This window comes from Cicer arietinum, chromosome 2, assembly GCF_000331145.2.
Source record: "Cicer arietinum cultivar CDC Frontier isolate Library 1 chromosome 2, Cicar.CDCFrontier_v2.0, whole genome shotgun sequence".
In the NCBI taxonomy this organism is placed as follows: Eukaryota; Viridiplantae; Streptophyta; class Magnoliopsida; order Fabales; family Fabaceae; genus Cicer; species Cicer arietinum.
In genome coordinates, this window is record NC_021161.2 from 7,899,287 (window position 1) to 7,911,185 (window position 11,899).

Here is an 11,899-nt window from a genome sequence, read left to right on the forward strand (position 1 = left end):
TAGAAGCTGTTTTCGTAAACTATATTTGAAAGATTACATAAATAAGCTGAAAACAGCTTACAAAGATGTCATAAGCTGTTTTCATAAATTGTCTCAAACAATCACACAAGTACTTATGTAGTTATGATAGTGTATAAACTCAAATAAGTTAATCCAAACAAGCCCTTAGTACATTATCCTTCTAGCCAAAACTCTTTTTGCAAGCTTTGCCCTTCTTCTAACTCTAAACAAAGATCCTAAGAGTTGGGAAAGATAAATCACGTGCACATGTCAAGTGGTTTCCTAAGAATGCAAAGTGATAAAGAAAAATTAATACTTTAGAAGAATGAGGACAACAAACCTATACATATGATGACATTCAAATGAATTGGGCATGACAAGCCAGATTCTTTAACTCATGTTATCAAATGAGTCCAAAATCTAAAAGTCTTTGGCTGTAAAGTTTAAGCATATATAAGACATATTTCACAAAAAGTCTTTGGCTGCAATTGAGTTTGCATCAGTTGCCTCCGATCCCGATTCTCCGCAATATAAAGAATCATCACATTACTGCAATTTAAAACCTCAGTGCCAAGTATTAATTATTTATAACACTTGCTTGCTAGTTTTTCTTCACAATCGATCACTTGAACACCATGTCCCCGAACTTGGATCCTGCAAGGTACAAATGGCTACTTGCCGTTACATTAAGAGAGAAAAAAAAAATCTCTCTTAATACCCATGATGCACTATAAAGTCACTCTAGAGAATTTATTTTGCAACAAATTCATATGCTCGTTCAGGCATTTTCACAAGCATGTGGCATTCAAGTGCTAAAACACAACACATTGAAAACAAACATCGCATTACAAAGATTGTGGTTTTACAAAACGTTGTACCTTGTTAAGGAAACTTTGTGTGTTAAATTAACAAGTGAAGTAAAATTGTGATAATTAAATCAAATGGATAAAGAATTGACGTAGTGGTGATACATCACCCCGTCATGCAATGAAAGTGAAAGGATTAATTTCATACTAACATAGTGTAGTTAGGTTTGGTACTTAAGCCATTCAGCTGTGACATACAAATCAAATATCCTAGATACTATTATGTGGAATGAGGGAATCAGATTTCCTTGATTTGATTGTGCATTCATTCCGCTAAAATACATTAATCTCATATATTTTGGTGTGGAGGAGAGAGGAGCTATGTTAATGAAGGTTTGAATTTGTTTATATAAGTTGGTTTGTCCCATTTAACTTGTCAAAAAAATTGTTACATTAGTAGGATTTTTTCTAATTTTTTTTATTAATTAGATCAAACTAAAAGATTAAAATTTACTCATTAACTTATTCAACATAAATTAAAAGATAAACTTTTAAATCATATTTTATAAAGGTATTTCAATGAATTATTATATTTATCCTATCAATCTAGTTTCTAACCTAAGTGATATATAAAATAATAATTTTAACTACAAAGATATATTATGATAATATAGAGAAATAATTTATTATGTCATATTAGTTCATCAAATATTAAATTAAAATAAAATAAATTAGGTATACTTTATTTTATTATTTATTATGTCTATCAAATGAATTATAAAGGACAAGTTCACTCTTGATATTTATTCTAAAAATAAATTATGCTACCTCTTTAAGGACACAATAAACACGTTATGTGTGCGGGACTCTAGTCTAATATCTATGTACTTTTCTCTCTAAATAACACCAAAATTTATATACTATTCTCTCTAAATTATTTATATACAAAATTTATATACCAAAATTTATACACAATAAACACAATAAACTTTTCTCTCTAAATAACACCAAAATTTATATACTATTATGTGTGCGGGACTCTAGTCTAATATTCATAGAATTTTCAATTTTTTAAAAAACTTTGACTCCATGTAAATTATTTGATTAGTGTTAAGTGAGTTTTAATTCTTTTATATTTTAAAATAAGGTATCATCCTCTCATCTTAATTTTTTTTTATAAATAAAATAAAATAAAAAAGCTTTGGCTCTACTTGTATTCTTTTGATTCAAATTTTAGCTCTAAATACGGTTAATACTTTTTTCCGTGAAAGTTTTGGATTCTACTTCTTTGCACTTGGATTTAATCTTCATATCTATGTACTTGAATATTTTGGGTCATTACCCAATATAAAACCTCATATGAAACTAGACTAGTCCATCTCCATTTTACTTGGGCTCAGGCCCAAAGAAAATTTTACTCTAATAAATGAGAGTTTCCTCTCTTTTCATGCATTCTCAAAAGTCTTTAAAATTTAGTTTTTTTAATTGATTTTAACTTTTTTAAAATTATCCAATTCAAACATAATTTTTTTAAACAAAGTCTAGAGGTGTAAATATAAACTTGTAATTTTTAAGATTTTTTACATTTTCGAATTAGAGAATTTTGAGGCATAAAACGTTAATGTAAAGATATTTACACTTTGAGACTCCAAACCTACTCAAATGTGTAAAAAATTCTGAAAATTTTCAAATCAGTATTTAAAATTTCTCGATTAGTCAATTCGACAAGTCCCATTCAAAAAGGGTTAAAATCTTAAAAAGATTAATGTATGCAAAGGGATAAAAAAAAATAATCATAAACAATTCATACAGATCGATTTTAAATATGTTTTTTTTTTTCTAATAGAGGAATGAAATATGCAATATATTAATATTAAATATGGAAGAGAGAAAAGTAGAAATAAAATTATATTAATAAAATAAAAAGGGATTAACATTAAGAAGGGGTGGAAAAAGAATTGAAGTAAACACTAACTTTTCGTCCTTGAAAGTGACATGCTATATCATTATAGTCTCTTAAAGAAACAAAAACATTTTAAAGTCCCTAAATTAATATTATGTTAATCATATATGTATCTAGCATCAACTTTTTTCCAATTTTCTATTTGTTTTGATTAGTTGTCAAGTTTTTTCCACATCATACACTTATGTAGCAAGGAATATGTCATTTATTTCGTCCAATTTAGAACAAAATGACATTTATTTAAGACACATTGTCTTCTTGGTGGCTTTAAAAAAACATGAATCTCCCCCTTTAAAGACTCATCCACCCTCCTTTAAAAACACTTTCAACCTCAATCTCAACAAACACAATCATGAGACAGTCATGGATTTCCCTCTTCTTCTAAGAAACCAACTCATTTCTAACATTAGTAACCATTACCGTTCATCTCCCTAGTGATGAAAAAGAACCAAATGGACTAGAATTGTCAAATGTTTCATTATTTTTGTTTTTATTTTGATAGATTCAAAATAATTGGAATAAAATGAAATATGATAAAAAAAAATCATTAAATATCATTCTCACTTTTTCTTTCTATAAATTTTAAAGAAATACTTAACTTTTTTTAAGCTTGTGTTGTTTGTTAGCAACAATGGATTTTTTTAATGCATGTGTTGATTGTTTTCTTTTAAAGGTTGTTCTTATTGTTAAAAACAATGGTGATTGATTGTGATAGAGAGAAAAAGAAAAGGAAGAAGAGAAGAGATGTGTCCCTTTGAAAAGATAGAAATGGAGAGTAAGTGTTACGGTTTTAATATTTTGAAAGATATTGGGAAGATGATATGTTTTAGTTAAATGTCATGTTGGTTTTGTTAACATGAATATCAATTTAATCTGAATAAATGTTAATTTTGATATAACATAAGTGTGTAATGTGTAAAAAAATTGACTATTCAGTAAAATAATCATAAAATAAGAATAAAACTGATGAAAATGACAAACAAAATATTAATTTAAAGACTTTAAAATATTTTTATTTCTTTTAAAATATTGCGACAACGCATGTCACTTTAAAAAATTAAACAAAGTGTTTACTCAAAAGAATTGTAAATGGTCCATCAGCTACAATGATACATGTGTGTATACTTTTTTATGAGGCATACATGTGTGTACTTTATTCATAAAAAGTTTAATTATTAATGCATCATTTTATTCGTAAAAAAAAAAATTTAATTGTGATTTTGGTTCTCTATTTTAAAATTTAACTGTTTTATGTCTTTATTTACAAATTTGAATTAAAAAAAAATAGTAATGTGACATATTTTAAATGATGTGATATATGATACAATGATGTTAAATAATTAATACCTTTAAAATTACAATAAAAGACTCTAAAAAATATAGTTTCAACTTCAAAAATGATTTATTTTTATAATTTAATCAATAACATATAAATAACTATTAGATACAAATTGTTCTATATAATGAAATTATATGTCACGTCACATTATTTAAAATATGTCAAATCACAATTTTTTAATTAAAAAATTTGAATCAGTAACTAAAACTATTGAATTTCAAAATAGGAGACCAATTATAAGAATGAGTGAAATAGAGAAACCGAACCTACAATTAAACATTTCATAAAAATATCAATAAATTAATAAGAATTTGTTAAACCTAATAGATCAAAATTTAGTTATATAAAAGCACCTAAGTTTTAGTCCAACTTTTTATTCCAATTATAGATAATGTTTTAACAAAACAAAAAACATTACCATTTTGATGTAGATCATGCTTTAACAAAACATCGACATTATGATATAACAAATTTTAAAGAAGAAAATGCTAATGGTTGCGGCAATAATCGTCACAAATATGTCAGCAATATTTAAAATTTAACAGTATCTATTTCACATTAAATATGGTCTAATTAACTTCTTTTAATTGTATTTTAGAAATTAAAATATGACATTTTTGTTGTTTATATTTAAAATTGCAAGAGTATATATATATATATTATTTTATTATTAATTTAATTTACTCAAAATGTCAAATATAAACATTTATATTTTTTCGTTTTTTATATATTTTTTTTTAGTTTTACTAATGTTGTGTGACTCAAACACAACATAACTTTTTTTTTCTTCATTACTACAAATATTTAATACAAATTCAAATTCTAAAATTCAATTTATAGGGTTAGACAATTTTTTCTAGGTCTCATGTTCGAACAAAGAAAATAAGATGTAAGCTAATTATATTAGAATTTGTTAATTGAGTTAAATCTTATGATAATAATTTTTTTCCTTCTTAATTAATTACTATAATCACTAAAATTTGTCGATTAAAAAAAATTGTTTGTCTACACGTGACTACATAGAAGTATTTTCTTGCAACATGTTTACAACGAATGCCTTGGTGCAGTTAAGTTATTTTTTACTGTTTTGTTTGGTGAAAAGGTGCTTCAGCTCTATGTGGGGGTAAGTGTTTTGGAATGCAAGCAGAGTGATATAAAATCTCTATGTATTTTAATTTTTACTTGAGCAATTTAGTGATAAAAAAGATAACTAAAATCACCTCCCTTTCCATCATAATCAAAATTTACTCTTCAATAAGAAAAAATAATAATAACTAAGAGGAAAAAATATAACTTTTTTACTAAAAAAAGTTAGGTTTATAGAAAGATGTTTTTATTGGTGGAACAGAAAACAAAGAGAGAGGGTTGTAAAAATACAGACAATAAATTTCTAATAGTAGAAATTCCAAACACTTACATATATACCATGTTTGTTCTTTACTCTTTTCATAAAGTAAAAAGAATGGTAAAGAACACTACGATTATTAATGACTAGAGGAAGCATCAGTGTAACTGGGTGATAATGTTATGAACCAATATCTACCTTTATATTCACTAAATATATAAACTAATACTAGTGTAATTTATGATTTTAGTCAATATAAAATGGTTACTTTATGGTTTTAGGCTTTATAAAAAAAATTGGTGTCTATAGTTCAAATCAAAATTTTCATTATTTTAATCTCTCATATCATTTGTTAGTTAATTATGATGATGCGACGTGTTAACATAATATATCACGTGACATTTTTGTTTCATATATTACTAAATTGTCATCTCATTATTACGAAAAATAAAATAGGATTAATTTTGATTCTCAACTTTAATGAAAAGAAAAAAAATGGTTAATTTCAGTTGTCAACTTCAATAAATACATCTTCACCTATATTTCATTTTTTACCTTTGTAATTTAGAGTTTTATTTATTTTTAGTATATGTAATTATGTTTTGTTTTCCTTCTTTGACGTGTGACAACCTCACCAAGATTTTACCACTATCACTTCCTACCCTAAATCTAACCTATTATTTTAACAACACACCAAAGTTAATTATCATATTTTGTTATTGTTGCCATAAAACCAAACCCTTCCACTTTTTCAATCAATAAATTTAAAATAAATAACATGTTCATTACATAAGTTTTTGTAATGCTACTTATATTGACTAAGATAAGCAAGGAAAGTCCTATGACATATATTGTTAGTAATTAAATTCAATATAGAATATATTGTTCGGATCTCCTACGGCAGCTGCATGATATATCAATTGTGTAAGTGTAATGACGAAAATGAATGTCTCAAAATCAAAGGAGTGTGGTGGGGATGATATAACATATAATAGATGGTGAATGTCTACTCTAGGTTGAGTATTGATGATGAAGGTGAAGACTCTTTTGTGTCCACTCAATGTCCATCAAAGGCACTATCAATAAAGAGTGCCAACACATCCACGCTTGACGCTCCCCCTCGAAACTTGATATTTCTAGCAACATCACTTCTCTTTCTCAACCTTTTTTATAGCATCCAAAGAGAGAAATGCAAGTACACGTTAACATGCACACATTTTTCCACTACAAAAGTATAAATAATAGGGGAAAGTGGGAAAGTGAAACCTTTCAAGTTGCTTATAAGAAAGAAAAAACTTTCTAGTTTTCAATTTTTAGCTCACATTGTGATACTTTGTCTCCGGGATATCTAATTAGAATTTGCATCCTCATATTGTTGAAATTAAAAAGTAGGAGATTTTTTGAATAAAAAACAGGGTTTAAGATTTCAATACCGAAATTTTTTGGGTCTTATTACATTTTCAAAAATATGCAAGTACATTTTTGTAGTGAATTTTTTTAAATTGTAAAAAAAAAAAAGTAGTCGAATTTTTAACATACCTAATCATTTTTAATATACCTAATCAAGTTATTCGTTGTAGTAAATTAGTAATTGTAACGGATACGTGAAGGATAAGAGGTAGATAAATAATTTAATAGATTATTTATGTGTGTATGAAAAATTATTTTTGTGTTTAAGTTATAATTTAATTTATAAATGTCGATATGTATAACTTTACATTATTATATAAAATATTTATTTCAAATAGAAGTATATGATGGATTGACCTAATCTAATCTAACTCAACGGATCAAATTGCATAAATAATTTGCACATTTTCTATAGTACATTATTTAGTCTAGTTATGCTACATACGGGTTGTGCTTGCCAAAGGGCAAAAAAAATCCATTTTTTTAAAATATGGACAGCTTAAAATTAAGGAAAGAGTAAAAAAAAAACTACAATAATATAAAGTATATACTAGAGACTAGTTTTACTTGTAAATCAATTCAAGACTTTTTTTATAACTGAATCAACTCTTAAATTTAATATTTCAAATTATTATGTTAAAACCAAAAAAAAAAAAAACATGTAAGTATAGTTTTTAGAGTAAGTATATATGTTGAGTAAAAAAAATGAGTAAGTATATATGTATTTGACTTAGTGTAACATTGCTTATAATGTCAAATAAACTCTTTATTAAAAAAATATTCTAAAAGAAAAGATAGTGTCAAATAAATCAGCTTAACAACAAAAATAGGTCATTGATTAAATTTCGACAAATACCTTTTTTAAATGACTATCAATATACTTAAATATCATCCGACCAACTTAACTCGTCCAATATTTTATTCGAGTTATGCAGGCCAAAATAAAAAGATACACTGTTTTTTTTTTCAACACAAATCTTACTAAAGAGCTATTGGACCAGTCCATTGAGTGGGCCAAATTTGACACCTCTACTTTCAAACACTATATAAGTTATTCATAAACCAATTCAAACCCAACCTAGATCAATCAAATAATTACATGTGCATACCAACCATATCTTTGTTAATTATGAGTACTACAACATAATTCGATTAGCCAGAACCAAAATGATCATATGGTTGGGACTTGTGAGCACAATATTAATAATTATTCAGAAGAGACATATATATATATATATACAAGGAGTTTAATTTTAGGTATAAATTTTAATTGTGGAGCCATCATTTTCATTGTCTACAATGCAAAACTTTGCTTTTTGTTGCTTTTCTTTTATTACCTGTCTTTTATTCTTTTTTATAAACCTTCTGTACAATGGGGACAATGAATGCCTCAAGGACTTAAGCTTAGTGCTATGTCTTGTATTCAGCATCAAAATCTCATAAAAACCATATCTGAGAATTCAGAATCATTCTTGCTTTTGAACCTTTTAACCTTTAAGGGACCTATATAAATAGGCCTTTTTGGGGCTACCCCACAAGCATATTGTTAGTTTTACAACCAAATAAAGTCTAAATTTTTCAGTATATGGCCACCAAAAGTATGAAATTCCTTAGCAAAAGAGATGGTAAAGAGTTAGATTCTAAACATCTTACACAAAAAGGCCTACCATTTATTTTTTAGAGGGGAAAAAGAATTTTTTGGCTTTTGGGTTTTATACTTAGGATTCCTAATTTCTTTCACTTTAAAGGCTATTTTGTATACATGTAAAGGAAATAAGTGGGGATGGTAATTTCTTTATTGTGACATAAGGAAGCAAAGAAATGTACAAAGTGAAATGAATAGTTTAGCATACACATTTAAGACAAAAATGTATATGATAAAAAGAAGTCATGTGTCTATGGTCCTCTTGCTAAGTGGGTGCACATGTCATTCTATATATCATCCCATTTAGTCTTTTTTTTTTTTTTTTAGTTTTATTATCCCATATAGTCTACATAGACAATGTTACTAATTAAATTTTAACTATAGTTGATTTGGTGATAATAAATTACTAATAATAAGCACTTAGGACATTTCTTTCATACATGCCATAATGATAGTTAAATTATAAGATCTAGAAAGTTATCATCGATAACTCAACTCCCATATATGTTATCATTTGGCCCTCATGATGGAGGATAATTGGTAGCAATCGATCAATTACATTCCAAATTTCAAAGTTTTCTCATTTAGTACTTCAACTTTTTGTAGCCAATGAGATGGCTTCACATTTCACCCTTGCCCATTAATCCTTCACATTTGTTTTATGTTGAAAGTATATTATGAGCATATTAATTATAAGCTATTTTAATAAGTTTTTCTAAATCTTACACAAGTATTTATGCAATAAAACAACTCCACTCCCTAAACTTGTTTTTTTTTTCTTACTCCCTAAACATGTTTTATTTATGGTTGTAATTAATTTTGTACCACCATACCCCTAAAAAATGTCATTCTTACTTTATAATATGAAACATAGAACTCCAAAGTTGGATCCCTCAATTTTTTTTTTAGTTATGTTCAATTATATGTTTTAAATATCATTCTTAATTTTTTTTCTCTCACTTTTCATAATAAAATTCCTCTCACCCCTTTTATATTAAAAAAAATATTTTGTTTTTAAATTAATTATTCAATTATGAATTGACAAAATCATATATGGTCAATTATTATTAAGGACTAATTAATTGATAAATATATATTGGGTTATGTTTCTTAATAGATTATGATGGAATGAACTATTATGTTAAGCCTAATAAAATGTTTATACAATGATGATATATAGTTCATCACTCATATCCCTTACTCTTTCGATCTCTTTTGAATCCTAAAAAGTATGTAGTTGTTATTGATTTGTTATAAAATATATACTATAATCTGTATCTATTATTATTAAATCCAACATTTTACGCACAAAAATTGACATCAATATTTCGATCATATTTTATATACATATTTTCAATTTTATATTAATCTTTTCTCTCTTCAGAAATTTTAAACACATTAAAATTGAATGTATTTTATTTTATAATATGGTGTCGGGTATAAGATGCTATAATTTTGTGTCGAAAGATCATTGTTGTTTTATTGAAGTATCCAAATCTCATTCTCCTCTCATGTCATTGGAGGAAATCCAAATCCCTAGAACACCTTATGATTGCCATAAATCATCCTTGTGTGTTATTCACAAAAAAAAAAAAATCAGCGTTATTGACAAAAAAAAAAAAAAGTTTCCTTGTGTGTGGTGCAAATTTGTACTAAATAGTTCAAATCACATACTAATTGTATGTTTAGCTATTTTTCTTTCTATAGAATCTTACGTGATTGTTTAAAATAAAGAAATTTTGGAAAGACTTACCTGAAGTGTCAATTTTAATCTTATGATCTAGATATGTGTCGACAATACATACAAACAAAGCTTTAAAATAGTATGAAAATCAATACTCTTATACACGTGCATTACTTATGATGGAAAGAGTTAAGGAAATGGGCCAGGTTTGTCTTGATAATCAAAGTTTTAGTGGCAGTTTTGTCTTTCCATCCCTCGGCTTGTCTTAATATATGTCCCATTAATCCTGCACTTACAAAGCAAACTTTTGATTAATATCCAAAAAAAATCGTCGCACGTGAACTTGAAGAGGAGCCTCTCAAGATTTATCATTTTATTGTTGATCACTATTTAACATCTGCCTAACAATTGGTTGATCAGAATAATCAGTTCAATGGCTAATTTTGCCAATTAGTATTTAATCTACGTTTCATAATAATTTTCTTAAGAAAAAATTATTCCAAAAATAATTGTCGTTTTTGGTTTTCAAATGCAATTTTAATTTCTTTTTATCAATTCTATTATCTAGTTAATATTATATGCATTATTCTCAATTTATTATAAATAGTATTTTCATGGCTCCCACCAATTTGACCTATTGCAATATTGCATTAATTGATTTAACAAGCTGCTTTACCTTTAATTAATAAATTTGAGAAGTCTTAATAAATTGATAAAAGTGGAATATATAAGACAATTTGATTGAGGGGGTCCAGATTGGAGGAACCATCCTTAAAGTCATTCATAAAGTGGAAATAGTATAGTACTAGTATGTACTACGTATAGAAAGAGATGATGCCTCTTCACTACAAGGATGATGATCCAGATATTTTAGTTCAAAGTTGAATTCCTATTTGGGCCATAAAAGGCAAAAAAATAATTCAGAAGAAAAGGAAATTTTTTGGTGTGTACAATAAATAAATCAAGTAGGTGGTCCAATCACTGTCCTGCACAATCAATTATACAGAGCAAGCAAAGCATCCAAGAGCAATGAGAGAAATTATAGGTAGCCAGCTTAAATTGTCACTATGTTACCATATTTTTCTTCAGTACTATGGTCCATCTGTGCAGTGGCTTATTAGTTTGATGAACATGGGTTTAGACAGAATTGTATGGATGAGATAATGAGAATTGGATGTTTATCCAATCAGTGACCATATGGGTGTCATGCAAGGAAGTGATAAGATTGCAAGACAAATGCTTAACATGCATAGTTACTTTTTCTGCGAAGACATGGGAATAAAGCCATGGTGGTGTTGGCAAGTGTTGTTGCATGCAAAAATAATATACCTTGTGTCGGGGATACGGGGCTAAATGACAAGTTCTCTATATGAGTCTCGAGCCTTTATATCATTAAGCATTTCTAAAGAATAAATTCAGTACTAAAGTAGCTTTTCGAGATCGGGTTCTTTTAATTTTTTTATGTTTTTCTGCTTTAATTCTGTTAATTTTAATATATAATCTTCGAATGTAATAAAGGCATCTTCTTATCGGTTCAAAAAGGTTGCTCTTTAGGTAGCTGCTACCCTTCTTCCACTTCATTATGAAACATTTATTGGATAAGAGGTATCTGATGTAAAAAGTTGAGATGTTTGGGTGGTCAAATTAAATGTTCCTCATATGAAGATCAATGTCTGAGTGAATGAATAGATGAATGGGAAGCAGAGA

The 11,899-nt window shown here is 27.0% G+C and overlaps 1 long non-coding RNA gene across 1 annotated transcript; it reads right to left on the reverse strand.

The window, feature by feature from the left end:
• Nucleotides 1-299: 299 nt before the first annotated feature.
• Nucleotides 300-1,190, reverse strand: LOC113785420 (uncharacterized). Its single transcript, XR_003471491.2, has 2 exons — nt 1,019-1,190; nt 300-654 (listed from the first exon to the last, which is right to left on the reverse strand). It is a non-coding gene; the product is annotated as an uncharacterized lncRNA (long non-coding RNA).
• Between the last annotated feature and the right edge of the window lie 10,709 nt (nt 1,191-11,899).